Genomic DNA, 19,491 nt, shown 5'->3' on the forward strand with positions numbered 1-19,491 from the left:
AGACTCTAGAAAGAGTACAGAGAAGAGCAACAAAGATGATTAGGGGACTGGAGGCTAAAACATATAAGGAACGGCTGCTGGAATTGGGTATGTCTAGTTTAATGAAGAGAAGGATGAGGGGGGACCAGATAGCAGTGTTCCAATATCTCAGGGGCTGCCACAAAGAAGAAGGGGTCAAGCTATTCTCCAAAGCACCTGAAAGCAGGACAAGAAGCAATGGATGGAAACTAATCAAGGAGAGAAGCAACTAGAACTAAGGAGAAACTTCCTGACAGTTAAAACAATTAACCAGTGCAACAACCTGCCTCCAGAGATGGTGAATGCTCCAACACTGGAAGTTTTTAAGAAGAGACTGGACAGCCATTTGTCCGAAATGGTATAGGGTTTCCTGCCTGAACAGGGAGTTAGACTAGATACTAGAAGACCTCCAAGGTCCCTTCCAACTCTGCTATTCTATTCTGTTCTATTCTATTCTATTCTATTCTATTCTATTCTATTCTATTCTATTCTATTCTATTCTATTCTATTCTATTCTATTCTATTCTATTCTATTCCATTCCATTCCATTCCATTCCATTCCATTCCATTCCATTCCTCTATATTCTATTCTATTCTATTCTATTCTATTCTATTCTATTCTATTCTATTCTATTCTATTCTATTCTATTCTATTCTATTCTATTCTATTCTATTCCATTCCATTCCATTCCATTCCATTCCTCTATATTCTATTCTATTCTATTCTATTCTATTCTATTCTATTCTATTCTATTCTATTCTATTCTATTCTATTCTATTCTATTCTATTCTATTCCATTCCATTCCATTCCATTCCATTCCATTCCATTCCTCTATATTCTATTCTATTCTATTCTATTCTATTCTATTCTATTCTATTCTATTCTATTCTATTCTATTCTATTCTATTCTATTCTATTCTATTCTATTCTATTCTATTCTATTCTATGTTTCCATTACTGCAACTCAGGCAAGACAGATCACAAAACAAAAGCTGGGTGGATGAGCCTCAGCTGCCTTTGGAGAAATCCACCCTTTTAAACTTGTATCAGATTTGCCAAAGTCACAGAAATAGTCACCAAATAAAACAACCCAATTCCAGAGCAACAGTATTTTTTTTTCTGTTGGCATCACTTTCTACAGATTGCAGCTTCTACTAGGACCCACACTGAAGCAGGTTCATATCCTAAAAGTAGTATTGACAATAATGTCAATATTTTTTAAGAGACAGTATTAAAAGAACAATCAATAACCTAAGAGAAGGCACTAATTCTGCTGTACCTGAGGAAGTTTCCTTGAAACATTATTAATGTTATGTTGTGTTGGTTACAAATACTTTCATATTTTAAAATCCCAAAGAGATTTGCAAACCTACTCTTTGTGAATGCTGACTGTCTTTTATTTTATAGTTGTATTACTTTATTTATTATTATATTAAATAACATTATTAATGTTTGCTGAGAGTCTTTCAAAATTTTATATGGGAGTTATATGAGAAACAAAATAAATTCAGTGCACAAGTGGGACTGTTTTGACTTAGCCCTGAAATGTTTAAGCAGTAGTTTAAAACTAGATCCCCCCGAGGCAGTGTTTCTAGAATGCTATGCTTAATACATAAAAGGAAAGATGATTTGAAGCAGATCTAATATTAAAACTATTGTTCCTCTTTAATACTCTGTCTCTGAGCTCTTCAAGTAGAAAAAGAAATGAGAAGTTGACTTGATGATGCTTTTCAGGACTCTGAGCAGATCTTCAGCAGGGAATTAAGCAGCTATATGGTTTTGAATATTTCTCTACCTGCTTAAGAGGCGGGGATTTCTGTGAATGCCGTGGCTTATTTTGATAAAAAAGGTAAAGGTAAAGGTTCCCCCACACATGCGTGCTAGTCGTTTCCAACTCTAGGGGCCGGTGCTCATCTCCGTTTCAAAGCCGAAGAGCCAGCGCTTGTCCGAGGACGTCTCCGTGGTCAGGTGGCCAGCATGACTGGACTCCAAAGGCACGCAGAACGGTGTTACCTTCCCAGTAGTGGTCCCTATTTTTCTACTTTCTACTTTTTTTCTACTTTTTCTACTTTTTATGTGCTTTTGAACTGCTAGGTTGGCAGAAGCTGGGACAAGTAACAGGCGCTCACTCTGCTATGCGGCACTCGGGATTCGACCCGCCAAACTGCCGACCTTCTGATCGACAAGCTCAGCATCCTAACCCATAGACTTGCTTTTTTTAAATAGTGGGTGAAGGTTCGTTCTCCGAGCTGGTGGGTTGGTTTCCAAACATTTCATTACCAGGCTAGGTAACATCTTCAGCAGAGTTTGAGGGATGTCAGTGTCAGTGTTCTTCTGTTTCTAAGGGCTTCATGGGGTCAGTAGGTCTTGTGATGGGGAGGTCATGTCAGGTGGGGATCAGTATCCATAATATGCGAAAAGTAGCATGAAACCTGGCAGATTTCTTGAAGACAAGCCTGCAAGAACAAGCAGAGCCTTCTCAGTGGTGGTGCTTTCAATGTTGTTGTTGTTAGTTGCAAAGTCGTGTCCGACCCATCGTGACCCCATGGGCAACGTTCCTCCAGGACTTCCTGTCTTCTACCATCTTCTGGAGTCCATTTAAGCTCACGCCTACTGCTTCAGTGACTTTCAGTCTAGAGTTCCTCAACTCAACTCTATCGGGCTGATTTGTGCATTCTTTTGGCTGGCCAAGACTTTCCTCACTTGATAATCTTGAAATAGCAGCAGCTGGATAAAAAAATCAGTACGACCAAATCTGGATAAAGGGCATCCAGAAAGCCTAGAACTCCAGGCTAAACTGAGAAGTTGAACAACAACAACAACAACTACAAAAACCTAAGAAAAAAGGGCATTTCTGTATGGATGTCAAAAATAGCCTTCAAGTGTTTTTTTTTAAGACCTGTCTCTTTTACCTGGCATAGAATTGGGATGTTGGTGAATCCCCTAGTTATGTTTTTCCCCTGAATGTTATATTTGTAATGGAAAACATGTTCTTTTTATTTTTTTAAATAATGAACTCTTTTTAACAATTGTAAAGCCGCTCAGATTCTTTTTGGAGTCAGGTGGCTTTAAAATAATAATAATAATAATAATAATAATAATAATAATAATAATAATAATAATAATAATAATAATAATAATAATAATAATAATAATAATAATAATAATATAAAATAAGGTATTCTTCAAGCTATTGTTTATTATTGTGGGTTTATTTTCATAAAGCCTTTTATGTATTGCAAACTGTCCTAAAGTCTTTCTGGGACCCAGGGATGGGTTGCAACTATTAACCAGGCTCATCCAGACTTATTTCTGAGTAGAGGCATGTAAGTAAGATCGTGTGATAGAAACCATTTTTACATAATGACTGATTTACCAATGACTGGCACAGATGAAATGGTTATATATTAAGAAGCAGTCAGTATAGATAGTCCTTGACATGTGACCATAATTGAGCCTAAAAGTTCTGTTGCCAAGTGAAACATTTGTTAAGTGAGTTTTGCTCTGTTTTGTAACCTTCCTTGCTACAATTGTTAAGTGAACCATTGCCGTTGTGAATTTAGTAACATGGCTGTTCAGGGAATCTGGTTTCCCCATTGACTTAGCTTGTCAAAAGGTTGCAAAACGGGATCACATCACACACACACACACACACACACACACACACGGGACACTGCAACCATCATAAATATGAACCAGTTGCCAAGCGTCTGAATTTTGATCATGTGATCATAGGGATGCTGCAGCGGTCATAAGTGTGAAAAACAATCATAAGTTCCTTTTTTTCAACACTGTTGTAACTTTGAAGGATCACTAAGTAGAATAGAATAGAGCTGGAAGGGACCTTGGAGGTCTTCTAGTCCAGCCCCCCCCCCCACTTAAGCAGGAGAACCTACACCATCTCAGACAGGTGATTGTCCAGTCTCTTCTTAAAGATCTCCAGCGATGGAGCGCTCACAATTTCTGGGGGTAAGCTGTTCCACTGGTTGATTGTCCTCACTGTCAGGAAGTTTCTCCTTAATTCCAGGTTGCTTCTCTCCTTGACCAGTTTCCAACCATTGTTTCTTGTCCTTCCCTCTGGTGCTCTGGTGAACAACCTGGCCCCCCTCTGCCTTGTGGCAGCCCCTCAGATACTGGAATACTGCTATCATGTCTCCCCTATTTCTTCTTTTCTTTAGACTGGCCAAACCCAAATCCTGCAGCCCTTCTTCGTACGTTTTGGTCTCCAGGCCTTTGATCATCTTAGTTACTCTTCTCTGAATTTTTTTTTCCAAACTCTCAACATCTTTTTTGCGATATGGTAACCAAAATTGGCTGCAGTATTCAAGGTGTAAGTAAGTATAGTAAGCCGAGGACAACCTATAAGAGATCATTTGGGTTTTTTTCAAAAACAAGAAAAAGAAGAACCCTGCAGTCATATGAACAGAAGATGTAATGTTTGTTCCAATTCCTTTGTTGTGCCTAATATGCAAAATTTATAGCAAAAGAGAAATAAAGTATATTGAATAGCATCAATGGTAATGTGACCTTTTTGTTCTGTACCAGCCTGCTACCGGCCCTGCAGAAAAGGCAGGGACAACCCCTTTTACAAGAAGGCAAGAGGCTGGAATTACGCCTGCCAAATTTATTGCTACAAAAACAAATAGAACAAGACACAAACCAAGAAACAGGAGCTTTTCAAGCGGTTTCCTTCAGCAAACCAGCCCTCCCACGCATCCCCCCTTAAATACAGTTCAGGGCGTGGCTTCTCTCTGCCTCCTTCCGAGGAGCCCCATTGCCTTCCTCTGTTTACTCCTGATTGACTGCCTCCTGCATCGGGCGTCCTTGAACAGGGCCAGCTGTGGGTCATCTTCATCCACGCTGTCAGGCTCACACAGCTGGGTCTGCGTCGTGACCAGATGAGAGGGGCCTGGCTGGGGGCTCTCATCAAGCTGTCCAATCCCCTCAGCAAGCTCTTCAACACCCTCTCCTCCTCCTCCTCTGAGTCGTCCGACCCAACTGCCGAACCCACAGGCTGACCATGAATCACAACACTTTTTGACTCGGGGGGTTTACAAAAGCACAAGTCTGTCCTTCCGCATTCTCCCAAGCCTCATTCCTTCTCCCATCTCTGTTTCTGAAGGTATTCGGTATTGTATCAGAATAAGGACTCTGTGATCATTCTAAGTTGTATTACATTTTCTTCAGAGGTATCATTAGATGACTAATGAAAGGTTGGGATATCTCACTTTGTTCTGTATCCATACAAGCATCAAAGGTTGTTTTTTTTTTGTTCTCTTAGGATATTATGAAATTGGTTGTCAGTCTGAAGGCGTTCCAGTCCGCAAACATTGCACAGCATCCACAGATGGCAGATATCTTTGTTTTCAACTGCCTGGCTGGGTATGAATGAATCTCCTGGATCTATCATTTACACACTTCCTCACTTCAAAGTATCTAACGTTTATTAATGATCTGTCATACACTTAGCAAATTTAGAAAATCTCTTTTAAGAGATTACCCTCAGAAGACATCCCACACAAGAGACATCAAGATTCAACCAAGAAAGCAGGTTATGTTATCACCAGACATGTCACTGGAAGGCAAAAATCACAAAACTGCATCTCACTTACTTTGCCCATGTCATGTGAGGGAATTCAGTGGAGAAAACAATGATGTTTGGAAGGTAAGGTAAAGGTACATATGTGTGATGGGGCTCAAAGTTATCTCAGCCTTCCATTCTTTTGAGATTGATAAAAGGATCCAGACTGTTGGGGGCAATATGCTGACATTGTACAGTGCTCAGAGAGTGCTGTAAAGCACTATAAAAGGTAAAGGTTCCCCTGCACATGCGTGCTAGTTGTTTCCGACTCTAGGGGCCATTGCTCATCTCCATTTCAAAGCCAAAGAGCCAGCGCTTGTCCGAGGACGTCTCCGTGGTCATGTGGCCAGCATGACTAGACGCCAAAGGTGCACGGAACGCTTTTACCTTCCCACCGTAGTGGTCACTATTTTTCTACTTGCATTTTTATGTGCTTTCGAACTGCTAGGTTGGCAGAAGCTGGGACGAGTAACAGGCACTCACTCTGTTACGCAGCACTCGGGATTCAACCCGCCAAACTGCCGACCATCTGATCAACAAGCTCAGTGTCCTAACCCACTGAGCCACCGCATCCCTGATGTTTGGAAGAGTTAGCAGTAAAAGGAAACCAGCCCCTCAAAGAACACGGTGGCTGGACAGTTCTGAGCTCAGATACGAGATAACCCAAAGAAATATAACAAGAACACAGTTTGGTTAAAGGAGGTGGATAAGAATAAAAGAAGAAGCTGAAAGAACTTGTAATAACAGCTGAAACAGTGGAGAAGAGGGCAAGTAAGATCAAAATTGGTCAACACCAAGTGAAGATGAATTACATAGCTTTTGGTTGAAATATCTGACTGGTCTATACTCACTAATTGCCAAGCAGTTTAACAACATACTGAAAGGAGGTGAAATTGAAGAGTGGCTAACATCTGGCAAAATCTTCTCATGATGAAAAATCCTGCAACTGGCCAATTACCTGCTTATCAACAAATTTCAGATTGCTAACTGGTGTGGTAACTGATGCAGTCCAACAGCATCTAGTTGAAAAAAGCTCTTTCCACCTAAATAGAAAGGCAACAGTCCAACCAGCAAAGGAGCAAAAGATCAACACTTAATTGACAAGATGATTCTGGAAAACTGCAAGAGAAGAAAGACAAACTTGAATGTACCATGTATTGATTACAAGAAGGCATTTAATTGGATAAGTGCCTAGAAATAACAGGAGTCAGTAAAAACATCAGAGGCTTTGTGCAAAGATTGATGGCACAATGGAAGACATGGTGATAGATTGGGAGAGGTTAATATCAAAAGAGGAATCTTCCAAGGACACTCGCTATCACTGCTATTATTTGTCATTGCACCGATTCCCGTGTCAACAAAACTGAATAACTCAGGCCATGGCCATCAAACATCAAAAACATCTGCAAGGATATCCCATTTCCTCTACATCAGACATGTCAAACTCACAACACGTGACATCGCACAATGTATCGGGATGGTTTTGTCATTGCCAGCAATGGGGTGGGTGTGGCTTCCACATGACACATCCACCCGCAGGCTGGCAGTTTGACACCCTTTCTCTACATGGACAATCTGAAGCTATATGGAAAAACACCATCTGAAATAGAATCGCTGCTCAACACTGTTCTTATATAGTAAAGGTAAAGGTTCCCCCGCACATGCGTGCTAGTCGTTTCCAACTCTAGGGGCCGGTGCTCATCTCCGTTTCAAAGCCGAAGAGCCAGCGCTTGTCTGAGGACGTCTCCGTGGTCATGTGGCCGGCATGACTAGACGCCAAAGGCGCACGGAACGCTGTTACCTTCCCACCATAGTGGTCCCTATTTTTCTACTTGCATTTTTACGTGCTTTCGAACTGCTAGGTTGGCAGAAGCTGGGACGAGTAACAGGCGCTCACTCTGTTACGCGGCACTCGGGATTTGACCCGCTAAACTGCCAACCTTCTGATCGACAAGCTCAGCGTCCTAACCCACTGAGCCACCGCGTTCTTATATATAGCCATGCAATATAGCTATTGCAATGGAGTTGGACTGGGAAATGTGCCAGGCTCACCATCAAACAGGGAAAAATAGTGAAAACTGAAGAAATCAAGATGCCCTGTATGGAATCACTGCAAATACCTGGGCATCCTTCAAGCTGATAGCATCAAGCACACTGAAGTCAAGAAAAAGGTTAAAAATGACTACATTGATAGGATCTTAAATTCCAAGTTCAGTGGAGGCAATACCATCAAGGCAATTAACACCTGGGCAATTCTAGTCATTAGATACACAGCTGGCATAGTTGACTGGACTCAAGCAGAATTAAAAGCCTTGGATAGGAAGACCAGAAAAATCATGACAATGAATCATGCCCTTTATCCACGCATCAATGTTGACAGACTCTACTTACCAAGGAAAATTGATGGGTGTGGGATGTTGCAATTACATCAGATGGTTGAAGAAGAAAGAGTATTGGAGAAACCAAAATGGCCTACAAGAAAGACCAAATGAAGAAAAGAAAAGAAGCATGGGAAAACAAAGCATAACATGGCCAGTACATTTAAAAAACATAGCAGGGAAAACAGACAATAACAAGACCTGGCAATGGCTGAGAACAGAAAAGTTGAAGAAAGAGACAGAAGGGCTAATTCTGACTGCACAAGACAAGCCTTAAGAACAAATGTATACAAAGCCACAATGGAGAAGATGGCAACAGATAGCAAGTGCCACCTCTGCAAAGAAGCTGAAAAACAGTGGATCACCTGGTTAACTTCTGCAAGAAGATTGCACAGACTGATTACAACCAATGGCATGACAAAGTACCAACAATACTGCACTGGAAATCTATAAAAAATACCATTTGTCTGCAAACAAGAACTGGTGGGGCCATAAAATAGAGGAAGCAAATAGAAAAATGAAGACGCTAAAGTTCTCTGGGATTTTAGAATTCAAACAGACAGGCACCTGCCACATAATACTCAGACTTCACAATTGTTGATAAGACAAAAATGCCTGGATAGTGGATGTGGCAGAACCTGTGAAACAGCAGAAGAGAAGAGGAAGAACTGGATAGGATAGCAAAATACAAAGAGTGCACTCTAGAAAGAGTGCAGTAAAGAACAACAAAGGTGTTCTTTACTGGAGGCTAAAACATAGAAAGAACTGTTGCAGGAATTGGGCATGTCTAGTTTAATAAAAAGAAGGAATGGGGTGACATGATAGCAGTGTTCCAATATCTAAGGGGCTGTCACAAAAAAGAGAGGGGTCAATCTGTTCTCCAAGGTACCTGAAGACAATACAAGAAGCAATGGATGGAAACTAATCAAGGTGGGAAAACCTAGAACTAAAGAGAAATTTTCTGACAGTTAGAACAATTAATCAGTGGAACAACCTGCCTCCAGAAGTTGTGAATGCTCCAACACTGGAAGTTTTTAGGAAGAGATTAGACAACCATTTGTCTGAAATAATATAGGGTTTCCTGCTTGAACAGGGGGTTAGACTAGATTAGAAAACCTCCAAGATCCCTTCCAATTCTGTTATTTTGTTTTTTCTGTAACCTGCAAATAGAAATAGGATGACTGATACCAGTAGTAATCCCAAAACAACTGGAGCACCACTTAAACACCATTGACATTGACAAAATCACCATCAGTTTTGCTCAGAACAGCTTACATCCTGCGACAATAGCTCTTACAACATTAAACATCCATATCTGCCTGTATTAGGTCCTTGGAACCGACTCATTGAGTCTCCCATGCCAAATCCAGACTGAACATCTGGCTGACTGTGCAACAAACCACTATAATATTAATTAATATTAATATACTATAATAATATGATGAACCATAATTAATAGTCACCTCTATTCAGGTTACCTACCCACCGTAGCGGTCCCTATTTTTCTACTTGCATTTTTACGTGTTTTCGAACTGCGCTCCGTGCGCCTTTGGCGTCTAGTCATGCCGGCCACATGACCACGGAGATGACCTCGGACAAGCGCTAGCTCTTTGGCTTTGAAACGGAGATGAGCACTGGCCCCTAGAGTTGAAAACGAGTAGCACGCATGTGTGGGGGAACCTTTACCTTTACCTTTTACCTATTCAGGTTGACAAATAACTACCTTTGATACGGTGTTTCTCAACCTTGGGAACTTTAGGATGTGTGAATTTCAGCTGCCAGAATTCCCCAGCCAACACTTGCTGGAGAATTCTGGGAGTTGATGTCCACACATCTTAACATTGCCAAGTTTGAAAAAGACTGCTTTAACATATTGGCTCCAACTTAAGAAGCAATCAGAAGATGATGTAACCAGCTGAGAAGAGACTTAACCTGCAATTGAAAGCTCTCAGCATTCTCCAACTTTTGCCATAATAACTCATTGCTTAAATATTTCTGAACAATGCATTTGTAATTTCTGACATCGCATTTCCAATTCTGAAAAATGGTCAAAATGGGTCATAAGCAACAGATTCTTTGCATTTATTTTACCAGAAGCCAAGAGGCACTATGTTTGATCATTGCTAGAAACTCTGTAAGGGCATTCTAAGGAAGTCTGTACCGAAGATTCTGTGTTTGGCATTGTAATACTATGCTATTTAATTAACTGAACGCCTTCAGAATGAGACAACTCATCCGACCTGAACACCTTACTGTGCAAACAGAGGTGGGGGGACTTCCTTTTTTTCCTCTTCAATGGAAGCTAAACATAAACTAAGCAGATAGCAAAAGTAACGAAGAACAGATCTGGCAGAATCTTTCTAGCTTTCTCTCTCTCTAACAACTTCATCATCTTGGATAGTGTCATCATTAGAAACAGTAATAAATAAATAGGATACACATCAGAAATGAAGAATGCTTGGAGCATCGTCCAAATGGCATGGGTCCGGATTATTTACGGGAGTACCTTTTGCCGGCGTTAACTTCCCATCGTCCTGTGTGCTCCCACAGAGAGGGCCTCCTCAGGGTGTCGTCGGTCAGGGAATGTCGACTGGCGGCCCCCAGGGGGAGAGCATTCTCTGTGGGCGCGCCTGCCCTCTGGAATCAGCTTCCGGTTGAGCTCCGGATGGCTCCCGACCTTCGCTCTTTCCGCCGCGACCTGAAGACTTGGCTATTGGAACTTGCCGACCTGGACTGAGGGACTGGGATTTTAGATTTTAAATTGTACATTTTACATTTTAGAACGTGTTTTATTGTTTAGGGCTACTTGGTTTAATTTATTTTAATTTTTGTATATTATGTGTTGAATATAGTGTTTTAATTGCCCTGTACACCACCTCAAGTCCTTCGGGAGTGGGGTGATATATAAATCCAAATAATAAATAAGTAAGTAAGTAAGTAAGTAAGTAAGTAAGTAAGTAAGTAAATAAATAAATAAATAAATAAATAAATAAATAAATAAATAAATAAATAAATAAATAAATAAACTAGTCTAGTTATAGTTGTCTTCAAGCTTAAACACCACGTCGACCTTCAGATTTTAGAAGCCCAAAGCACTACTACAACAGGGAAGTGAAGTGAAGTGAAGTGAAGTGAAGTGAAAGAAAGGGAAGGGAAGGGAAGGGAAGGGAAGGGAAGGGAAGGGAAGGGAAGGGAAGGGAAGGGAAGGGAAGGGAAGGGGGTTGTCTCTCCCCAATTAGATCCTCATCAGGGTTTAAATGCAAACGGTGACATGTCAATTTCTTTCACCTGAATGTGCAGTCACAACCAAAGGCAGAATTGGATGCAGATCAAAATGTAAACATTGTCCATTAAGAAGATAAAACAAGGCAAGCTCAATTACATCAAGCCCCATTATGTTCACTATTCTGCTTTTTGCAGCTGCCAGCTAGAGGCTTCTAGGAAAGAGCGCATGGAAGAAAAGAGTCAATCTCCCTGTTGCTGCCCGACAGATGTTATTTAGAAATACAGCTCTTCCCGTTCAAACATTCCATGCCGCCTTCTCATTTCATAAATATTTTAAACCTTTAATAGTGACGGATGTATCTATTCTCCTTAAATTAAGCCAATTCTCCATTAAAGGCTTCTTAGCTAGTGGGGCCCGAATCAGTTTCTAATTTCAAAATTAACATCGGATGATTTTAGTGGCCTGATTTATGTTGATAAATTTAGAGCTTCAAAGTACATTAACACTCATTTTAGGGAAGATAAGGCTATGTGCACAAGGTGACAGCTTTTTATTTGCTAAACACATGAGTAAACATTTAGTTCTGTCAATTTGTACAGCCATTTTATTCATTCTGTATATTCTACATTCTAATTTTAAGTCTTTTTGTGGTCAGTGATCTGGTGTTTATTTTTGTTTCCGAAAAAGTTCTGAATCCTAATGCAAAGTTTAAACAAATGCAAGAAAACATATACTGTATGCATATTATCAGTGTTGCTAGCCAGCTGTCTATGGTACATGGTCAAAAAGTCAAGATGCCTGCCATAATGCTGCAATGAAGTTTTGCCTGCTTTTTATGCGCGTGACGGACATCCTGATTATTAACTTACTCTTCCTGAGCTCTTCAGCTCAACAGTTAGTCTCTCCAAACCCTTATCTTTGACACACAGCCTAATGGGTCAGTGCCCATGAATAATAATAATAATAATAATAATAATAATAATAATAATAATAATAATAATAATAATAATAATAATAATAATAATAATAAGAAGAAGAAGAAGAAGAAGAAGAAGAAGAAGAAGAAGAAGAAGAAGAAGAAGAAGAAGAAGAAGAAGAAGAAGAAGTAGTAGTTGGAAGGGACCTTGGAGGTCATCTCGTCCAACCCCCTGCTCAGGCAGGAAACCCTATACCATTTCAGGCAAATGGCTGTACAGTCTCTTCTTAAAAACTTCCAGTGTTGGAGCATTCACCACTTCTGGAGGCAGGTTGTTGCACTGGTTAATTGTTCTGTCAGGAAGTTTCTCCTTAGTTCTAGGTTGCTTCTCTCCTTGTTTCCATCCATTGCTTCTTGTCCTGCTTTCAGGTGCTTTGGAGAATAGCTTGACTCCCTGTTCTTTGTGGCAGCCCCTGAGACATTGGAACACTGCTATCATGTCCCCCCTCATCCTTCTCTTCATTAAACTAGACATACCCAATTCCAGCAACCGTTCCCTATATGTTTTAGCCTCCAGTCCCCCAATCATCTTTGTTGCTCTTCTCTGTACTCTTTCTAGAGTCTCGACATCTTTTTTACATCATGGTGACCAAAACTGGATGCAGTATTCCAGGTGTGGCCTTAGTTCACTTTTTAAGCAGTAGTGCAGGTGATCTGTACTGGAATGGAGTCTGCCCATTGTGGTCATAAAAATCGTAATGGTTGTAAAGTGGCTGATCACCTAAGTGACCCAATTTTACAACCTTCTTTGCAATAGTTGTTCAGTGAATGCTGTAGTTGTTAATAGAACCAATTGTTCACTATGGAGCATTTGGCTGAAAACCAAAAGAAGTGGGGAATGATGTCCCCTTTATGACTTCTGCACTTCAACTCCCAGAATTCCTGTGCCAGCATGGCTGGCTCAGGAATTCTGGGAGTTGAAGTCCACAAGTCATAAAAGGGCCATTGTTCCCTCATCCATGCCAGAAGTAAAAGCTGGTGTTCGGCAAAAACATTGTAAAAGTCAGTTCCATGGCTGTCAGGTGCAAGACACCAGGAGCCAGGATAGAGTTCAAAAATACTGTGAGTTTATTCCATGCTACCTATTCACAAGAATATGATCTACTAACGATCAAGGCAAACTGACGTCAGATAAGAGTCAATGGACTTTGGGGGTGGGGATGGTCTCTTGGGAGTATAGGAACTGCAGACTGATGATGCATTTGACTCCGCCCTCAGGGTCTGCCTGGTGATCTCCTATAGTGGCCATGAGATGCTGCAAATGGCCACAAATGCAGGCTGATTCACAAGTGCGTGAAATGCAGTCACGTGACTGCAGGGATGGGGGAGGTGGCAGTTGGAACATAAGAACTGTGTTCTAAGTACCTTTTCGGGGGGGTGTCTGACATAACTTCAAATGGTCAGTAAGTAACCAGTTGCACAATGAGGACCTGTACATGCACTACTGTGTCTGTGTCCTAATGCAGTGCTCCCCAACCAGCTGGGAGGGGAAAAGAGAACTGTGCCACAGTGGGCAGGCGCCAATGTGAATGTGTAACTTCACTCGTGCAAGTGGTGCACCAGTGTGCATGTGCATTCATCTCGACTGCAAGTTGAGCTAAGTGCGCATCGGCCCGCTGGTCATGTGAGTGGAGCTGCACAAGCACCCCGGTTCTAAATAGGTTGGGGACCCCTGTCCTAATGGCATGCAGACGTAATCTAGGTGGTATGAAATTGTGCTCCCCAATAGCAAAAATGTATAGGAGAGGAGAAGCAGGAAAGATTATTCCTTACCAGATCCCTTGATTCCTTGAAATGGGTTGACTCCTGGGCCTAAGTCTCCCTTTCTATAGATAGCTTCCAGTAGAAGACATAGGTGAAAATGAGACTTACCAGTAATAGGATAACTACCAAAGGCCCTCCAAACCACCTGATGGCTGATGGCAGCCAGAAGTTGCTTTTCCTCTATTTCACTATATCTTTTCACAGGTCTAGGACAACTCGCCACAGACAACTCGCCACAGACAACTCACCACAGCAAACTTGATGCAGCAGACTTGCCACAGCCAACTCACCACTAGACAACTGGCTGTGATATCAAAGAAATGGTGGAATAGAATCATTAAAGAAAGGATGTAAAAGGGGGGACAGAACGAAATGTGAATGACAGAAATTAAAATATTTTTAAATTATTTTAAATAATTAAATTGTTGAATTATATTGCAGTAAGTTGTCCCAAGGTGAGTTGGCTGCAGTGAGTGGTCCTTCAGTGAGCTGGCCATGCCAAGCAGCCATGGCAAGTTGACCATGGTGAGTTGGCAGTGGTGAATTGACCACTGCAAGTTGGCCATGGCAAATTCTCCCATTCCACCTTTTCACTGCCATCCGGTGGTCAGCCAAATGCTTGCACATTACCTTTGGTGCAGGTAGTCTTCATTTTATGACCATAATAGAGCCTGCCCATCAAGTCGTAAGTTGTGATATTGTAAAAAGTGTCAGTCACATGACCAACTCAATTTTACAATTCACCTTCATTCATCAATTTTACAATTGGCCATAAATGCAGTCCAGTTGCCAGACACTTGTAATAGGACATGTGGCCATGGGAAGGGGGTTTGTGATCATCAGAACTTCCAATCCAGGTTGTAAGTAGCCTCCAGGTAGGTCTGTTGTAATTCTGAGTGGTCACTGAGCAACTGATTATAAAGCAAGAATTTATGACTTATTATAAATTGAGAACTACCACTAGATTGAAACGTGGCTTATACCAGTGATGGCGAACCTTTTAGAGACCGAGTGCCCAAACTGCAACCCAAAACCCACTTATGTATCATTGGGTGCCCGGCAGGCGTGGCCCATTGGGTGGGCGTGGCTGCGGTGGTAACGGCAGCCTGGGTGGGACTAAATAGTTCAATCAGTTCCAACTTTGTGAGATCTTTTTTTTCCCCCGGCGAGAAGTTGAAATTGATTGATTGATTGAACCTCTTTTTTTTTTGCACACAGTGGTGGAGGCCAAAAGCAAAAAGGTTTTGTAAAACCCAGCTAAAGGCCTAGGACTGGGGTGATGGCATGTGTGCCCACAGAGAGAGCTCTGAGTGCCACCTGTGGCACACATGCCATAGGTTCGCCACCACAGTCTTATAGAATCATAGGATTAGAAGGGTCTTGCAGGCTATGCCCCTGCCCAAGGCAGGAGACCTCCTAGAATTTCCGCCTCAACTAGGTCCCTAGAAAAGAAAGACGCTCGACTCCATTTGGTTGAAATGAGAGGTTCTTTTACTAAGGATTAGTGGTTGCAGCAAAAGTGAGGCTAGATCTGAGGATACCGTGCAAAGGCTACAAGTTTTTCCCTTGTCCATGGCCCTCCTCCCGATCAAACTCTCAGTGTCCAATAGCATCCCGTTTTGATGTTTTGGGAATCGCGTTGACGTTAAATGTGTCTTGAAGAGGCTTCACATTCTTTCCCATGCCAGGCATCCTTGAGGCAGCTGAGTCAGTCCAGTTAACATTCTTTCCCTCCCCACTTACATCCTTCTTCTCTTCACCTGCACAACTTCCTAATTTCCTCTACCCCCTCCTTCCATTGATGGCAGGATGCCAGCAAGTTTGCGAAGCGTAGCGAAGATGGCAGAGCTGACAAATGGTTGTCCATTCTTTTCTTGAAAACCTCCAGTGATGGAATACCCACAATCAAGGAAGTGAGTTGTTCTATTGCTTAACAGTTCCATCTTTCAGGACATTCCGTTATTTCCAGGTTGGATCTTCCTCTGACAAGTTTCTACCCATTGCTTCCACCCATTGCTCAGGTGCTGTGGGAACAAAATGATGCCCTCTTCTCTGTGGCAGCCCTTCAAGTATTAGAAGACAGTTATCATGTCTCCCCTTTATCTTCTCTTTATAAAGCAAAATATACCTAGTTCCCTTAGCTGATCATCATACGAGTATATAACAATTTAGCCTCCAGACTTTTACCACGTTTGAAGTGTGATTCAGTGAAGGAGGGAATGCAGTCATCGGAACAGGCAAGTTTTATGCAATTTGCTTCATTTTTATTTCGTTCTTAATAAACCAAACCAGGTTTGCAGTGCAAGTGTACTCTTTAAAAAGCCGATTAAATTAAATTGAATAGCTACAAGTACAGATTTATAATTGTTTATTCAAAAGCAAATGCTATTGCTCTGTGTGATTATCTGCCCCACCATCTCAGTTCAAAGGGTATATAATGGTAATAAGGACAAGAAAGGCAGTTTCCTAAACAGCTACCTGCAAAATTCTGCATCAGAATCAGTGAAAAAACAGCCTCTCCACTGAATCATTGCAAAGCCATTAAAATAAACTAAATAATGTCTGTACTAGTACACCAGAAGATAAATTGGAAACTGTTCATTTGCTGAAGTTCTTGTAACTTATCATTTTCATATAGTAAATGTTCTTTAAAAAGACTCTGGGAGAAGGTTGCTCTGAAGATTCAACTTTTATCAGGAGCGAATTGCAAAACCTTAGAAATGGGAATGGTACGAAAATTGCACAACAGTGGAAAAAAAGGGGAACCCCACAGTGTGCAGTTTACTGTCTCTCAGATGTGCTCCAATCTCATCTGGATAACTGATTTCATTTGACCTGGGCTGTTTGAATCAATTCAGAAAACCAGTTGGATTCCACCACCACCCAGTTAAAGCCATGTTTCTCAACCTTGGCAACTATAAGACTTATGGATTTCCTCCATCTAGCATACGGAATTCTGTGAGTTGAAATTCCCATCTTTAAGTCGCCAAGGTAGAAAAACACTTGACTTCCTGATTCAATCTGGAACATCATTTCCATGTAGAGATTCGGCTGGATCAATGCTTCGCACATTCTTTTGCTTTACAGTATTGTAATGTATTCGGCTTGCTTTGTTAAGGGAACACCACATGGTAAATGCTCGAAGACTGTTTGAGCAGGCAAGCTGGCTAACGGCTCCCAGCTCCTCAGACAACCCGTCTCCAGCGCCGCTATTGGTTGTCTCTAGGGTGGCAATGGGTTGCTTCAAACCTATTGGCTGCCGGCTAGAGGCCAGGGTATAAATTGCTGCATCTGCAGCCCTGTTCCTTAGTTCAGATCCTGCAAGCAATAAACCATGATCTTTGCTGAACTCACTCGCCTCGTCTTCATTCCTGCGCAACGAACCCAGTACACAACAAGTATCTACTGAAAAAATATATATACTGGTGTTTTGGTTTTTCCCCTAGCTTAATGGCCTTTTCAAAACAAATACAAACTCGGGGACTGAAATGGGGTGCTTCCATGATAAAGGACACATTGTTCATCTGTGGCCTTCGCTTCTAACAGCTCTATATGAACTTTGGGCAGGAGATTCAGTGAACCTACAAAATAGTGTTTTTCAACCATAGTGACATTAAAATGCATGGACTTCAAGTCCCCAAATTCCCTAGCCAGTATGCTGGCTGAGGAATTCTGAGACTTGAAGTCCACACATCTTAATGTAAAGTCCACACATCTTCATGGCTACTCCCAATGGTGGAATTCAAATACTTGAACAACCAGTTCTCTTATTCGATGCAGGCCTGGGCCTCCGAGGCCTAAAACAGACTTCTGGAAATGGCAGCCCCGCACTTCCAGTGGGCCATTCTAGGCCTGGGAGGCCTCCTTCAGGCCTCCGAGGCCTAGACTGTACTTCTGGAAGCCAGCCATCCAGTTCTCCAAATGCAGCAAAATTTAGCTACCAGTGCTGCCGAACCCATGAGAACCAGCTGAGTCCCACCACAGGCTACTCCTGACTTCCACTGTTAGACTTATCATCAAGGAGGAATGAGAGTGGAAGGCATTTTGGGGTTCCCTTTGGGCCTTATGGGAACAATGGCTGACATAGACAGGCTTTTGATCTGACCCATCTTTTCATGATGTTATGTTCACAAGGGAGTTGCATTAGTCCCATCCATTCATTATTTGGTTATTGTGCATAACATCCTATTACAGAAAAAAAAATTCTCTGGGGATGAAACATTTGGGGAAAATCTGTTTACTTTGCTCCTCCTCCTCGTCTGCGTAGATGAGATCCATGGAAACAGAACAAACATGAGGAACAACTGATCTTTGTCAGAAACTTTGGTTCAAAAAACATTTGACCTGGGTTAGAGAAGTTTATTGCTCCACCAGACAAAAATACTTCAGTGACAGTTTTCATTTTCTTTCTTTCTTTTTTCTTTTTGCAGATTTCTTCTATAAAAAGCTGTTTTTTTTTTCTCAGGCATCAGCTGCAAAGAATGCTTCCCATTAAATTTTAAGGGGAAAAGAAACATTTCTCTTTATTAGAATGAAGCCAATATTGTGGCGTTTTAACTGGATGAGAATTTTGATTTGTTCTACTCTCATCTCTCTTTTCTTTTCCTCATTTCCCTTTCATCTCATCACATACCCTGCCAACCTCAATAAAAGGGATTAAAGTGATATCTGAAGAGATTATTTGAATGAATTACACACCAGATTAAGAAAGAGCTCATTTGCAGTAGCATTAAAATAAAAGTGGTGATTAAGAAGGGAGCCACGTTTCATCATCATCATCATCATCATCATCATCATCATCATCATAACAACAACAACAACAACAACAAAATTAATGCTTGCTTTTGCACACTGTCATCTGCTGGGGTCTGAGGGCGATCAGCACCAATCTCTTTTATTACATCTCCCATATTGTTTTTTTTTGTTTTTTTTTTACAAACATGAACACCCATTGTGGACTCTACAGCCCTGATGGTTTCCAAGCACTACTAAGTCCAACCTTGCTTAGGGAACTTCCAACTGCTCTCTGACGTTTCTCCTGTCCGATGTTGCTGCTAATGCAGACTAGAGTAAACCAGCTTCAGAAATTGTCAGATCTGTCCCAGCTAGGTCCCTAGGAAAGAAGGACCCTCGACTCCATTTGGTTGAAGCGATAGGTTCATTTACTAAGGATTAGTGGTTGCAGAAAAAGCAAGGCTAGATCTGAGTATTCCCACACAAAAGTTACTGATTTTCCCTTTCCCTGGCCCTCTCCTCTTGACCAGATCATCAGTGTCCAATGGCATCCCAGTTTGATGTTTTGGGAACCGCTTTGATGTTGAAATGGTTTCATATTCTTCTCCCAGGACAAGCATCCTTGAGGCGGCTGGATTACTCTAGTTTGACACTTCTGGTTCCTGTCAGCGCATTTCCCTCCCCTTACATCCTTCTTTCTTTATACTCAGCTCCCCCAAAGTCCTGTGCTCCCCTCCCTCCATTTATGTCAGGATGCCAGGGAAGCATAGTGAAGTGGCTGAAGATGGCAGAGCTGGCAGAAATCTCTGTTC

Source organism: Vipera ursinii (assembly GCF_947247035.1).
Source record: "Vipera ursinii genome assembly, chromosome: 6".
In the NCBI taxonomy this organism is placed as follows: domain Eukaryota; kingdom Metazoa; phylum Chordata; class Lepidosauria; order Squamata; family Viperidae; genus Vipera; species Vipera ursinii.